At 43.7% G+C, this 13,769-nt stretch overlaps 1 protein-coding gene across 1 annotated transcript in view; it reads left to right on the top strand.

Annotated features, from left to right (window-relative positions):
- LOC118278752 (uncharacterized) overlaps positions 1 to 8,195 on the top strand; it is a 36,203-nt gene extending 28,008 nt beyond the window's left edge. The window contains exon 4 of the mRNA XM_050703826.1: positions 8,185 to 8,195. The gene's annotated coding sequence lies outside the window, so the exon portion shown is untranslated. The remainder of the gene's footprint in view (positions 1 to 8,184) is intronic.
- Positions 8,196 to 13,769: the final 5,574 nt, after the last annotated feature.

Here is a 13,769-nt window from a genome sequence, read left to right as displayed (position 1 = left end):
TCGGAGCGTTGTTGCGTGAGAAGCACCAGTGCCACGGTGCTTCGATCGGAGCACCGGGTTTTCTAGCGCCCTCAATTTGAGACCGACGAGTCTGCAAATGCGCGACAGAGAACACCGGGCTGAGTCTCGGTGGGCTCGCGTGTTTTAACTAATGATGATCATATTGTATAATCATTAGCCTGTAATTGTCCCACTGCTAAGAAAAGGCCTCTATCTATAATTTAAAAAACGATGGTGTCCTTTGCTAAATGCTTTCTGCGGAGTGAGGATGTTGGCGCCGTAGTTATTTTTTATTTATTTTAATAAATACAAACCAACAGTATATTTTAGAAAGATTTCAAATTACTTACACTACTACTAAGTCTGTCGAGTTTGTTGAGGAAATCTGCATTCAGGGATCTTTATAATAGAATTCACCATAATCAATCATTTATTAGAAAATAATGACGTGCAGTCATTATGTTTAATTTTATAGTGTATGATTTCTGCAAAATAACATCTACTGTTTTTTGAAGTAATATTTATTGCCCTCGATTTCTCATTTAATCAACGTTTTTGATGATCACACGTACGGCAAAACTCTAGAGTTGGTTTGTAAGAGGATATTTTTTATTGCTATTGGTTATTCTAATGGTGTTAGTCGGAGTGTGTTGCGTGAGGAATACCAGTGCCACGGTGTCTCGGTTGGAGCACTGGTTTTTCTGGCGCCTCACTTTGAGACCGAAGAGTCTGCAAATGCGCGACAGAGAACACCGGGCTGAGTCTCGGTGGGCTCGCGTGATATAACTAATGGTGATCATATTGTATTATTATTAGCCTGTAATTGTCCCACTGCTAAGAAAAGGCCTCTATCTATAATTTAAAAAACGATGGTGTCCTTTGCTAAATGCTTTCTGCGGAGTGAGGTAGTGGCGCCGTAGTTATTTTATATTTATCTTAATAAATACAAACCAACAGTATTTTTTAAAAAGTTTTCGAATTACTTACACATTTTTTATTGAAACGTTACGTACTACTAAGTCATATACACTGATTGAAACGGGAACCTAAGTCTGTCTAGTTTGTTGAGGAGATCTGCATTCAGGGATCGTTATAATAGAAATCAACATAATCATTGCATCTACTACTGTTTTTTGAGGTAATATTTATTGCCCTCGATTTCTCATTTAATCAACGTTTTTGATGATCACACGTACGGCAAAACTCTAGAGTTGGTTTGTAAGAGGATATTTTTTTATTGCTTAATTCTGATTGGCGATTTTAATAGTTTGAGTCGGAGTGTTGTTGTTGCGTGAGGAACACCAGTGCCACGGTGCTTCGGTCGGAGCACCGGGGTCGGAGGACCGAAGAGTCCGCAAATGCGCGGCAGAGAACACCGGGCTGAGTCTCGGTGGGCTCGCGTGATATAACTAATGGTGATCATATTGTATTATTATTAGCCTGTAATTGTCCCACTGCTAAGAAAAGGCCTCTAATCTATAGTTTAAAAACAATAAATAGAAACCAACAGTATTTTTTAGAAAGTTTATGAAATACTTACACATTTATTGAAACGTTACGTACTACTAAGTCTGTAAAGAAAGAAAGAAAGAAAAAATGTTTATTTTGCACCGGGCACGATGCACCAAGATCTGTCTAGTTTGTTGAGGAGCTCTGCATTCAGGGATCTTTATATTAGTAATCACCATAATCAATCATTTATTAGAAAACATAATGACGTGCGGTCATTATGTTTAATTTTATAGTGTATGATTTCTGCAAAATAACATCTACTGTTTTTTGAGGTAATATTTATTGCCCTCGGTGTCTCATTTAATCAACGTTTTGATGATCACACGTACGGCAAAACTCTAGAGTTGGTTTGTAAACAGAATATTTTTTATTGCTATTCTAATAGCTTTAGTCGGAGTGTGTTGCGTGAGGAACACCAGTGCCACGGTGCTTCGGCCGGAGCACTGTTTTCTGGCGCCTCACTTTGAGACCGAAGAGTCTGCAAATGCGCGACAGAGAACACCGGGCTGAGTCTCGGTGGGCTCGCGTGATATAACTAATGGTGATCATATTGTATAATCATTAGCCTGTAATTGTCCCACTGCTAAGAAAAGGCCTCTATCTATAGTTTAAAAACCATGGTGTCCTTTGCCAAATGCTCTCTGCGAGGTGAGGATGTTGGCGCCGTAGTTATTTTATATTTATTTTAATAAATACAAACCGACAGTATTTTTTAGAAAGTTTTCGAATTACTTACACACTGATTGAAACGTGAACCCAGGTCTGTATAGTTTGTTGAGAATTATCTGCATTCAGGGATCTTTATATTAGTAATCACCATAATCAATCATTTATTAAAAAACATAATGAATGCACGAACGTCGCCTTCAGGAAGGATGGAAAAAAGTTAAAAGAATATTATGCAAATTCAGTACAAAGCCAATCTTTCCTATAGTGAATTGTTCCAAAAGCAATCGTTAGTCAATGGTATTTCTTTTGTTGGTGTATTGTGATTAACGTATCCCCTCCCGACTTAGTTATTTAGTCGTTCGAAGTTGGGACGTAAAAGACTTATTAATTTTGTTTCGTAAAGTTGACCTTTAATTTTTTTATTATTTCCCACATGATTCTAATCGGTTTCTCATTGCCCTTTTTAATGGGATCATTGAATCTATTCTATTTCACAAAATAGATATGAAACTCTGATTTAAAATCTCATGTACGAGTACCTCAGTTAGTCAGGTCGTCTCAGTTAATGTAAAGTGGCTTCGAACTGCGAAAAATTTTTTGTAGATTTTTTTTCTGTTGCACGGCGCTTGGGGCTTGCGTAATGGATTTGCTGGACAAATTTAGCGCCTTCACTCTGGTACCAGAGCTACTCTGGCTCTCTGTGTTACTAATAGACGAGCTCACTTGGCTTCTCATTTTTGGATGTTTCTTTTTTTTATTTTGTTCTCTCCATATAAGTCCCACGAGTAAGGGGAAATAATTGGCCCGATCAGGGTGTATATTGAGATGCTACCCGTATTAAAACATACATTATTGTACTATTTATACAGTATAGTATCTATACAAAAACTGAGCTCATTGAGTCAGTGAGTGTATATAGAGCGTGTATCGTTCAGATCCTCGAATGAGTGTGATCGACAGACTCTGTGGCGCAGTTACAATTTCATTTTACTCTGTAGAGGAGGAAGAAAGGATGTTAGGTTGTTTGCCTTTTTACCAGGGACTCGGCTAGATTTAGCAGAGGTTCTATGACGCTGGTGTCCCGATGTTGCATGGCCGTTTTTAAATTGTAGTCGACGACCGTTTTCGTCGGCGCATCCATCGCTTTCTTTGCGAAACGGCCTATGGCGTCTTCGGCATCATCAGAATAATACACACAGCTGTTCGTGTGTCTTGACACCGCCACCACAGCGTGTGATACGCTATTGTGAACCTGGAGCCTCCTCGACTTGGTGTTAATGATAATCACACTGTCGCAGGTCAAACCCTGGGCCTCGTGTATAGTCATGAGGCGTGTGATGTTATTCCCTTTGATAACCTCTTCCACGGCCTCCCGTATGATCAGGAGTTCTGTATTTGTAGACTGAAATATTACGTATAGCAATAATAGCACTTACGTGTACAACAGCTTCTGTACCGTCAGCTTCTGAAGGTAGTCTTAGCAAGCGAACCCTTAATTGATTTTAGAATGTTGTAGGGTTGCGTTCTTAGTTAGTATAAGTATTACATTGTAGGTATTACTCTTACTTGACACCAGTGGCTTGTCCGCCGACTCCTTATTCGGCGAAGGAAAGCTTTCCAGCGCAATACGGAATATCTGGTCTAAGATCTGCAGCCTTGGTTTCGGCAGCGGAATTCCGAACGGCGGTGTCTTTCCGCAGCATGTAAATTCTCATTCCTACATTTATTACATTCTCTGTGAAGGTCTGGATATCGTGCGTCAGGTCTAAGTTTCGTGAGATCTTCTCCAACTTCAATCCGATGAACCACATTGAGTTTTTATTCGCTGGAGGCTGCACAGTGGTTGTATTAACCGGTGTAGAATTGAAACACTCTGTGTTCATTTGAGCTTATGCTTTGACTCATTGTTCTCAAGTTAAACGACATATAATTATACATTTATTATTATATTATATTGCTGAGTAAAAAACCGTGTGCTTGCTTTACAAAGCTTAGTGAAAATATTATATTAGAAAATTTATATGAATACATACCGATAATAATGTCGTATTCTGCCCTCTTCGAGTTCACTCCGCTGTATAGCCTCAGTTTTGTCTCCACTGGCAGCCCTTTGACTGCCACCTTGACGCTCCCCACCGGCGGAAGTATGGGAAATAAGGCTACTTCCTGACCCCCTGGTTCTTGTCGAGGTCCAACAGGCAGGGTTTGATGGCCCTGTACCCCAATCTCTCTTGCCAAAGTGGTATGATGTTATCCGGATGAAATATGCACGTCAATATAAAGTGTAGTTCGTTAGCCCAAAATGGCGGCGGGGCTTTAGGTGGTCTGTAGTGCGTTCTTCTTCGCAGTCACTTTCATGTGATGCTGTATCGGGGGCTTGTCAAAACAAATTCTAATTTCTACTATTAGTATGATATTCTTCTATACAATGCTAAACATTAGCTAAATGCTAATCCTTCCCGTTGTGCAACTGCGTCACATCTCGTTCCGGTGCGTTGCCGACGTCTGTAGACAGGTGTAGAACGACCAGCTTCCTCATTGGCCGACGAAGCTAATGAAGCTAATTTGGTACCTTGGCAAATTATAATAATTACTATTATTAATTTTAAATATCAATTGTCCAAAAAGCCAATGTATAAAAAAGATTACTAGTAAAAAAAAAATACCTGTGTTACCATGCCTTCCCGTAGCATGTAAGTTCTCCTATAAACATTTTTTATCATTCTCGGCGAAGGTCTGGGCATCATCAGTGAGGTCTAAGTTTCGTGAGATCTTCTCCAACTCCAATCCTAAACACGATAACGCAACTTTCTGCCTCGCACAGCAAAACTGTGGAATGAGCTGTCGTCGGCGGTATTTCCGAACCGATACGACCTTCAAACCTTCAAGAAAAGAGCATACTCCTATGGCCGGCAACGCACCTGTGACTCCTCTGGTATTGCGGGTGTCCATGGGCGGCGCTGATCGCTTACAATCAGGTGACTCGTTTGCTCGTTTGCCTCCTATTCCATAAAAAAAAAAAAATCTGATGAACCACATCGAGCTGTGATTGGCTGGCGCCTGCACAGTGGTTCTTACATTCTTCGTGAAGGTCTGGATATCGTGCGTCAGATCCAAGTTTCGTGAGATCTTCTCCAACTCCAATCCGATAAACCACATTGAGCTGTGATTAGCTGGAGGCTGCACAGTGGTTCTTACATTCTCCGCGAAGGTCTGGATATCGTGCGTCAGATCTAAGTTTCGTGAGATCTTCTCAACTCCAATCCGATAAACCACATTGAACTGCTATTTGCCGGAGGCTGCAGACTTGCAGTGGTTCTTACATTCTCCTCGTTCTTACATTCTTAGTAGATTGAGCTATTATCGGCCGAAGTATGCAAATTGCACAGTGATTCTATTAACCGGTGTAGAATTGTAACACTCTGCGTTTTTTTTTTTTTAAATAAAACAAATCCGCAGGCATAATGTCCGCGCTCTTTTTCGTGCATTTATTAAAAATCTATTTACATGTTGGTTACATAATTATTTAGTGTCATTGGCTCGTTTTCTTATGATTAAACTTATACATCTACGTAAGTCCATTATTATTATGTATTAATGTATATTTTATTTTTTCCTTTTATGGGTTTTTTTTTCTCGAATATTTTTCTTATCATTTATCCTTATACCACCACTGTATACCTTACACTACAACTAGTTCTAATTAATCAATAATCCTTAATCCTAGAGAACAATTTCTGCGTGGCGTGCCGTTTAGATACTCGAATGAGTGTGATCGACAGACTCTGTGACGCTGTTACAATTTCATTGTGGAGAGGAGAAAGGAATGATGTTAGGTGGTAGGCCTTTTTACCAGAGATTCAGCTAACACTCTGGGTTTAGTTATGCTTGGTTTGTCGTTCTCTAGTAAAGACAAATACTGTCATACATAAAAATAACTAAATAACGTCACGTCTTTTATCCCCGAAGGGGTAGGTGGAGGTTCACATTACGGCACGAAATGCCGCTACACAATGTACACCCATACATATATTATTATATTGTATTGTATTAGTAGCCTTATAGTGTATACTGGACGATTATAATATGTATTCTGCTCTCGACGAGCTCTCTTCACTGCAGCTGGTCATTCGGGTAAATCATTGTCCACTGAATTCTGTCTGTATTTAATTGTACTGTATGTGTATTGACATAGTGTTAGCATATAATACCTACTGACATTAGTTAAAATGTTATTATGTTACCAGGGCGCTTACTCTTGAATCCAATTCCAATCGATCGACATTGATATATTGAAATTTCGTACTCTTGAGTTGCAACACTAGCGCCCATTGCATCCGTATCGCGTGGTTATTGAATGAACTAAATGGTATTGAGTTTGGCTTTATATTCCGTACTCTGAATGCTATTTTAACAGCTACGATTGAGGTTGTATAGTTTTGGTATTTAAAAATTATTGAGATTATATATTGGCTGAAATTACATTGAGATTGGTTACAAGAGTAAGCACTCTGGTCTGAAATAAATGATTATTATCATTTCAAATAAATGGTTTTAAGAAGCTAGAGTTTCGTTGGTACTGGAAGGCAATTTTTTTAAAATAGCCGGTAATAATATATTTGTATTCTTTCTTTGTACCTGTTATTAATATTGCTATTAAATAAAAATAAATGTTTATATTAACAATTTTGTTTTATTTCAATAAAAGTCTTTCTAAAATTTTTCTTATTGATACAGTATAATAAAATCAAAGAGGAAAACATTCAACTTTATTATTTAACGTAGTGATAGGTCATAATGTTTTCACTACAAGTTATCTCACCGTTCTTTATATTTTTATATTTCACTGACTCTTTCACTAAGATCAGGCTACCACCATGTATCATTGATTGACGGCAAAAAAAGTTGCCAACACAATAGTTTTTAAAATGAATAGATTGTACTTGATAATTTTTCAGCCAATGTTCAGTTATACAAACAATATCATACTTAAATTTTTCTAAAAACAATTCAATTTCTAGAGTTTTTGATGAAAAGCCCTGCATATTTTGATAGAACAATTGTAATAATTTATCTTGTGTATTCTTCTTATGTACAATTTTCTTAGATTGAGATTTAAATAAACTGCCAGAAGATACCTTTCCAATGCATGTAACATTCATAGAATTTAATATGATATCTTCTGTTGTCTTAGAATTTAGTTTAAAACATTATCAGGAGTGCCACCCACATTTGCCATCAAATGATGAGTCGCCTTCGTTATATATACTACTTATCTCTATATTATTAGATTGTCTATATAATATAGATTTGTCACTTAAATTATCTAAAACTAAATTAATATTATTTGCTAGCAATCTAGCAAGTAATACTTTACATTTCCTAGGAATATGAATATATTCCTTTGTCAAATTATTATTGGATTTAATTTGACAAAAAACAATATAATAACTGTCTCTAATGAACGTATTGAGATGTAGGCTTCTCTTAATTCATGCTCTAGTTGTGAAATGCGTGTTAAGGCATGTTCATGAGTGTCGGTGCACTGCTGGAAGGTATTAACCTTTTTAATTAATAAATCATGTTGTTGCAGTAGGTCCGTGTGACACATATGAAGTTCAGCCAATTCAGATTTAAGTTTTGTGTTTTTATTGATAATTTTTGTAACTTCCACTTCGCTATAGGCACGTTCCTGTAACAGCTGGTTACAAAGGTGCTTGGATGACTCCAGCTCCGTAAGTGCTGCTCTCAGTTTGCCCTCGGTTTCCTTTCCTCTGGTCATCATACTGAATATGGATGAGATACTGAAAATAAAAGAAAAAGAACAGCAAATAGACAGGGAAGATGACTTGAAAAACTGTGAAAAGAAAAGTAGATTGAAAGCTTTAATTTAAATTATTAGACAAGTATGATGATTAATTATATAATTTAATAATGTAGGTAGGGGGTAGGTCCTGAGAAACTAGATTAAATTTTTTAGTTATTTAAACGTGAGCTAGGTATAAATAAGGCCTAACAACATTAATAACACTACAAGTAGTGCTATTTCCTAATTTTACACTAAAGTAACAAACTTAGTAAAGTTTTTGTAATATTTCTTTGTTAGGTACTGGTGAAAGTTCTTGTGGCGTGTTTACAACTTTTCACGCAAACTAAGGACAGTTATGTATGATTTTAATTAATATCACGGTGCTTTTTATATTGTAGTGTAATGATTATCGCTAATACTCCCCTGGTTTTATGTTTTAATTTGAATATTTGTTCCGTCTGTTGACCGTTGACAGCTCGCAGGAACTTTTCGATTTTGTGGTTGTAGTTTCGTCAATTTCACAAAGATAACACTGCCACTAGTACTACTATACGTATATTCACATAATATTATGCACTTAAAGTTATAATAATACTTAAAACTAATTTTAAAATTAAATTTAATCGCAGTGTCGATTTTTGAAAACCAGCTACCAATGTTGCCAGTGCTTAGAAAAAACTCCGTTCCCGACTGGGGCGCGAGGTCGCACGATCCAGCAGGCCAATGCTTGTCTCCTCGGTGGTTGCTTCTCACTGCCTGCGACTGCAGGCGAGGGGTTGGATTAGTTGGTCGATGTGTTCTAATGGCCGCGCTCAAGCCGGTACGGGCCCGGCGAGCAGCAGGCGGTTAGCGGCGCGTAGTCAAGTCCGGTGTGGGGAGTCTCTACCATCCTGTCCAAGAGGGCAGATGGGAGGCTCATGTGGCGTTCGGTGAGTCGGGGCGACCAGGTCTGACATGCGTCTCGTTGATCGGGGCTATATCTGCTTGCCGCTAGTCTAGCAGCAGCTTCAATAGCCTGGTCTTCTCGGGCGACATTCCGTTGGCGTTCCAGTTGTAACGTTGCACGTTAATTTCTAACAAAGAAATAAAAAAATTTCACACCTACCCTACCTAAACAGAAAGAATAATCATTACAAAAAAATACCTAAATACCCGCGCGCCGCGCGCTGCGTTAGCTACCTGCCGCGGCACGGTAGCCGGTTTGGCACGATCCCCTCCACCTAGACTGCGACTCGCCGCGCTAGTACTTAGTATTCCCTGGCGCCGGCGAGAAGCTATATTAGGCAACCGACTAGAATCATCCCGAACTACCACGCAACCGCGACAGAAGAAAGTCACCTACCGCAACAGTGTCGCGAATTACAATTATTTTAATTAATTTAATTTATAAAATCAAACAATTATCCGTACCTCAATTTCTACCAAGTGCTTATTACTATTAAATTCAGTGTTAACCCCAGATCGGGGTTCCATCAGCTACCTTCCATCACCTACCTACGATCTCCGGTTTCCATCAGCTACCTTCCAGCAGCTACCTTCCAGCACCTACCTACAATCTCCGGTTTCCAGCAGCTACTTCTCAGCACCTACCTACAATCTACGGTTCATCATCTACCTACATCTACCATTCGACCGACTACCTTCCATCTTCCACTTCTACTTCACTACTATCCGAGTCTGCTGGACCTCGCGACCTTCACGTCGAAGACAGCGGGCCTACCCTGCATCACCGACGGCTGGACTACTGCGGAGCTGCGAGCGACCTACCCTCTCTACCGGCTACTGACAGGATAGTGGTGTTCTAACGGCGAACTAAGATTCGTTACGCTCGATATTCGGACTCACTCCCGGCTCAACCGACACCTATCTACCTACCTGAAAATAAAAATTGTAACTAGAAATATTTTTTCATTTTATATTTCTATCTACCCACGGTAACCACTAACGTTACAGTGGCGATTAAGTTTATTTTATCTACCTACAAAACGCCAAGCGTTACACAGTATATGATCCTAAGGTGCCGTTGGTCCATCGCAGATGAGGGACTTTATCGCGTCTAGGAGCTAGGAGCAGGCTGTAACGCTGTACGGTCGACGGGCGACAAAAGGGGCACCTTTTTCTCGTTTGCCGCGACCATTAGTGGGTTTGCCCTTGGCTGTTGAGCGGTTGGTTTGGTTGTGAGGGTAGTACGTGCTACGGTGTCTGCCCTCGGGTTGCGTGTCTCAAGGCGGAACACGGAGCACGACGAGTTGTTCGCGAGTAGATGGGTGTGTGCGACGAGTGCCGAAACTGCTGGCAGCAGTGACACTGCGCGGGGCCCTTCTACTCGCACCATGCCTCGATCTTTAGGCATCCCAGGCATACAGAGCAACTTTGTCACTCCGTAAATGCCCGGGATGGTGTTTTCCGCGCGCGCTACCTGGGCGTAATACAGTCACCCAGGTCGTCCCTGACGCGCTTGGATGGGACGGACGTAATCGGCGTCGAAGCCGGCGTCCCGCAGCGCCTCTAGTATTGCTCTAGTATTGTTTCCGGCGGGGTGTCCACTGGCAGCCCGCGGATGGCTACCTTAACACTTCGCTCCGCCGGGAGGGAGTATGTGAACTATGCTACTCACTGGCTCTTTTCCAGGTCGTCTAGGTAGGCCTGAATCGCCCTATACTCCTCGTCGGAGCGGGGCGTAAAGCGCAACACCTTCCCAAAGAGGCGTGTGTCCGAGGCGCCGCTTCAGCACCGTGAAGTGCTCAACCCAGTTGAAGAGCTTCTCCACGATGAGCGGCGGGTATCGTGTCTTCGTTGGGTTGCATGATCCATTTACAAGTGCTACAGACATGAATATTGTAAGTTGCGTACAGGTTTTAAAACTTTCGGTTTTAGAAGTTTGATTGAGAGCGCGAAGCTCTTCCAGTATGTGCCGCACCGTGTCCGCAGTTGCGCCACAGTGGTGGCACGACGGGCTCTCCTCCCGCCCGATGCGGTGCAGGTATGAGCCAAAACAGCCATGGCCTGTCATCACCTGCACCAGGCGGAAGGAGAGAAAACCAAACGGCCTCTCGAGCCAAGCTTGAAGGACTGGCCCGATGGCGTCCAGCGTCCTTCTGCCAAAGGCAGCAGCGGCAAGGTCGTCCGCCCAATGGACGACAATGGCCTCCTTGGCCTCCTGCCGCACGGCCTCCCTGACCTCATGAGCCGGGCGCTCTCCAACGGCGGAGCTACCGTCCATTCATAAACTCTGGCGAGCACCCACGCCTCCAGCTCCCACGGAGGTGTGCCCGCCAGTGCGCATGCCGCCGCGAAGCCCACTGTGCGGTAGGCCCGCGCCACCCTTTGGGCGATGGCCCTTTAGGGCACCGTCCGCCCAAATCGGAGCCCCATAGGGCCATGCTCCTGAGTATGCCGGCGTACAGACGCCGGCATCGCGCGCTGGGTCCCCCCAGATTTGGCATAAGCCACGAGACGGCGGGCATCCGCTGTCTTTAAAAGGCGTTTGCACAGCTCGGCAAAATGCGGGCCGAAACGCCACCTGCTATCTAGGATGAGGCCCAGATATTTCATCTGACCTTCTACTGCGACCCTGGTGCCGTCCACATAGATGTGGGCGTCGGGAGGAGGGCGCTGCCTCGGGCCGTGGAAGAACACGGCCTCGGTTTTGTGCAGCGCCACCGTCAGCCTCATACGGTGGATCCTGTTCACTACCAAGGAGCCGCCCGCCGATGCAAGGTTAGCCGCCGTCCGATGCAAGGTTGGCCGCCGTCGTGAAGCCCCCGCGGGCAGTGAGGAGAGTGTTGTCTGCGTAGCATATGGCACTCGTCCCGCGGAGGAGCGTTCCCCGCAGGAGCCAATCGAAACCAATGTTCCATAGGAGGTATAATTCTCTCCTCAAAATATTGCCTCATAGTAATTATTATTATACTGCTGCAAACTACAGAGTTAGAAGCTGCTGCTGACGTCACTAGTGTAAAAATCTTTCCAAATTGAATCTTCCTTATCAGCGTCAGTGTTGCTAGTTGATATTGCTAACGTTGACTCTGTAATTTCTATAGGTTGCTCTTGACAGTTGAACTTGGTTAGAATAGTTTGCAGCTCAGTTTTCAATGCATCTTTGGCAGACTCATTACTTGAGGCGTCAAATCTAAATGCCAGCTTGTTAAAACGTGGGTCTAATAGTGTGCAGGATGCACACTTTACCTTGATCTGGCTGGGATTGGGGGAAATAAAAAACACTATCTTGAAGTCTAGAAGTTTATTCTTCACAGTGTTTCTATAATGTTCTGAAGTTTCCTTTGGCAACGGTTGGGCGCGCTGAGAAGTCGAGCCGACCGCGACCGAGCAACAGGTAGATCTAGATTTGCGGTCCGAGCGGTGAGGTGCGTTCTAGTGGAGACGTCCGTTCTCAACGGCTGCTGGAGAATCCTCTCTTCTGTTGCTGCTCGCCAATCGTTTTTTTTTTATACATTTTTTTTGTATCTACACTTTTTCACGTGCTGATGGCTGTTCTTGTTTACTCGATAGCGTGGTGTAATATAGCGGGAGCTGATTAGTAAAACTCACAGACTTGTGTATTTATAAAACTAGTAAGAACTAATAACTAAATGCGGCGTCACCATCGTTGTAAAAGGGGAGGGGAGGGAGGGCTGGTGTGATCGGGGCTTTATGAACAACACCGCCTGACTTTTGTCGGGGTTTACTTCTATTCTCCATCTCTGGAACCAGTCGCCTAGTGCGGCTGCGTAGATTTGAAGGGGTGAGGCGTTGGCGCAAATGACGGCAGGGGATGGGCGGTGGGCGAAATGACTTAGATGTTGTCGATCTTAACTAGTCGACGAGGAGTAGTAGATGTGGCCAGCTTGCTGAGCAGGCCGGCGTGCCAGACGCGGTCGAACGCCTTCTCCATGTCGAGGAATACTGCAGCGGCCCGCTCGCGCTTGTTACGCGCGGCGGCCAGGTCGTGCAGTACCCTCGCGACTTGCTGGGTCGTGGAGTGTTCGGCCCTAAAGCCGAACTGTTCGCCGCGTGGCTGGAGGTGTGGGCGCAGGTGCAACAGCAGCAGCTTCTCGAAGAGCTTCGAGACGGTATCGAGGAGCGTGATGGGGCGATAGCTCCCCGGCAGCAACGTGTTCTTCCCCTGTTTGGGCAGCATGATGACTCTGCCGAGCTTCCACTTGGCCGGGAAGTGTCCGGTGCGGAAGCCGTGGAGCTCTGCATCGTCGAGGAGTAGAGTTCCCTCTCTGGTGTTTGTGTTCGCGTTCCACGCGGTGTGCTTCAGGTTGAAGTCGCCGGCCACCACTGTAGGCAGCGGCGAGTCCAGGAGGGCACGGACGTCAGCCACTGCGAAGCGGTACTGTGGTGGCCTGTAGAACGCGAACACTCGGGTCGGCTGGTGGTTGATGCAGATCTCCACGCCCAGCGCGTAGGCAGCAGTCAGCGTGGGCACCGGCAACAGCTGGTGGACGATTCTTCTCCTGACCAGGATTGCCAATCCCTGATGGCGAGACGTGGTCCTCCCGGTAGACGTGGTAGCCGCTGAGTTTCAGCTTGTCCACCGGTCTGAGGTGCGTCTCGTTGATCAGGGCTATGTCAGCTTGCCGCTGGTCTAGCAGCAGCTTCAATAGCCTGGTCTTCTCGGGGGACATCCCGTTGGCATTCCAAAACACGATTCTAAGGTGCCGCTGGTCCATCGCAAATCAGAGACTTGATTGCGTCTAGGAGCAGCGGCACTGGGTCGCTCCGCTGCGTGACGAGCGCCGTCACGATCTCTTGCAGGATCCGGACGACGTCG

Source organism: Spodoptera frugiperda, chromosome 24, assembly GCF_023101765.2.
Source record: "Spodoptera frugiperda isolate SF20-4 chromosome 24, AGI-APGP_CSIRO_Sfru_2.0, whole genome shotgun sequence".
Classification (NCBI taxonomy): Eukaryota; Metazoa; Arthropoda; class Insecta; order Lepidoptera; family Noctuidae; genus Spodoptera; species Spodoptera frugiperda.
This window is presented reverse-complemented; position numbering and strand designations above follow the sequence as displayed.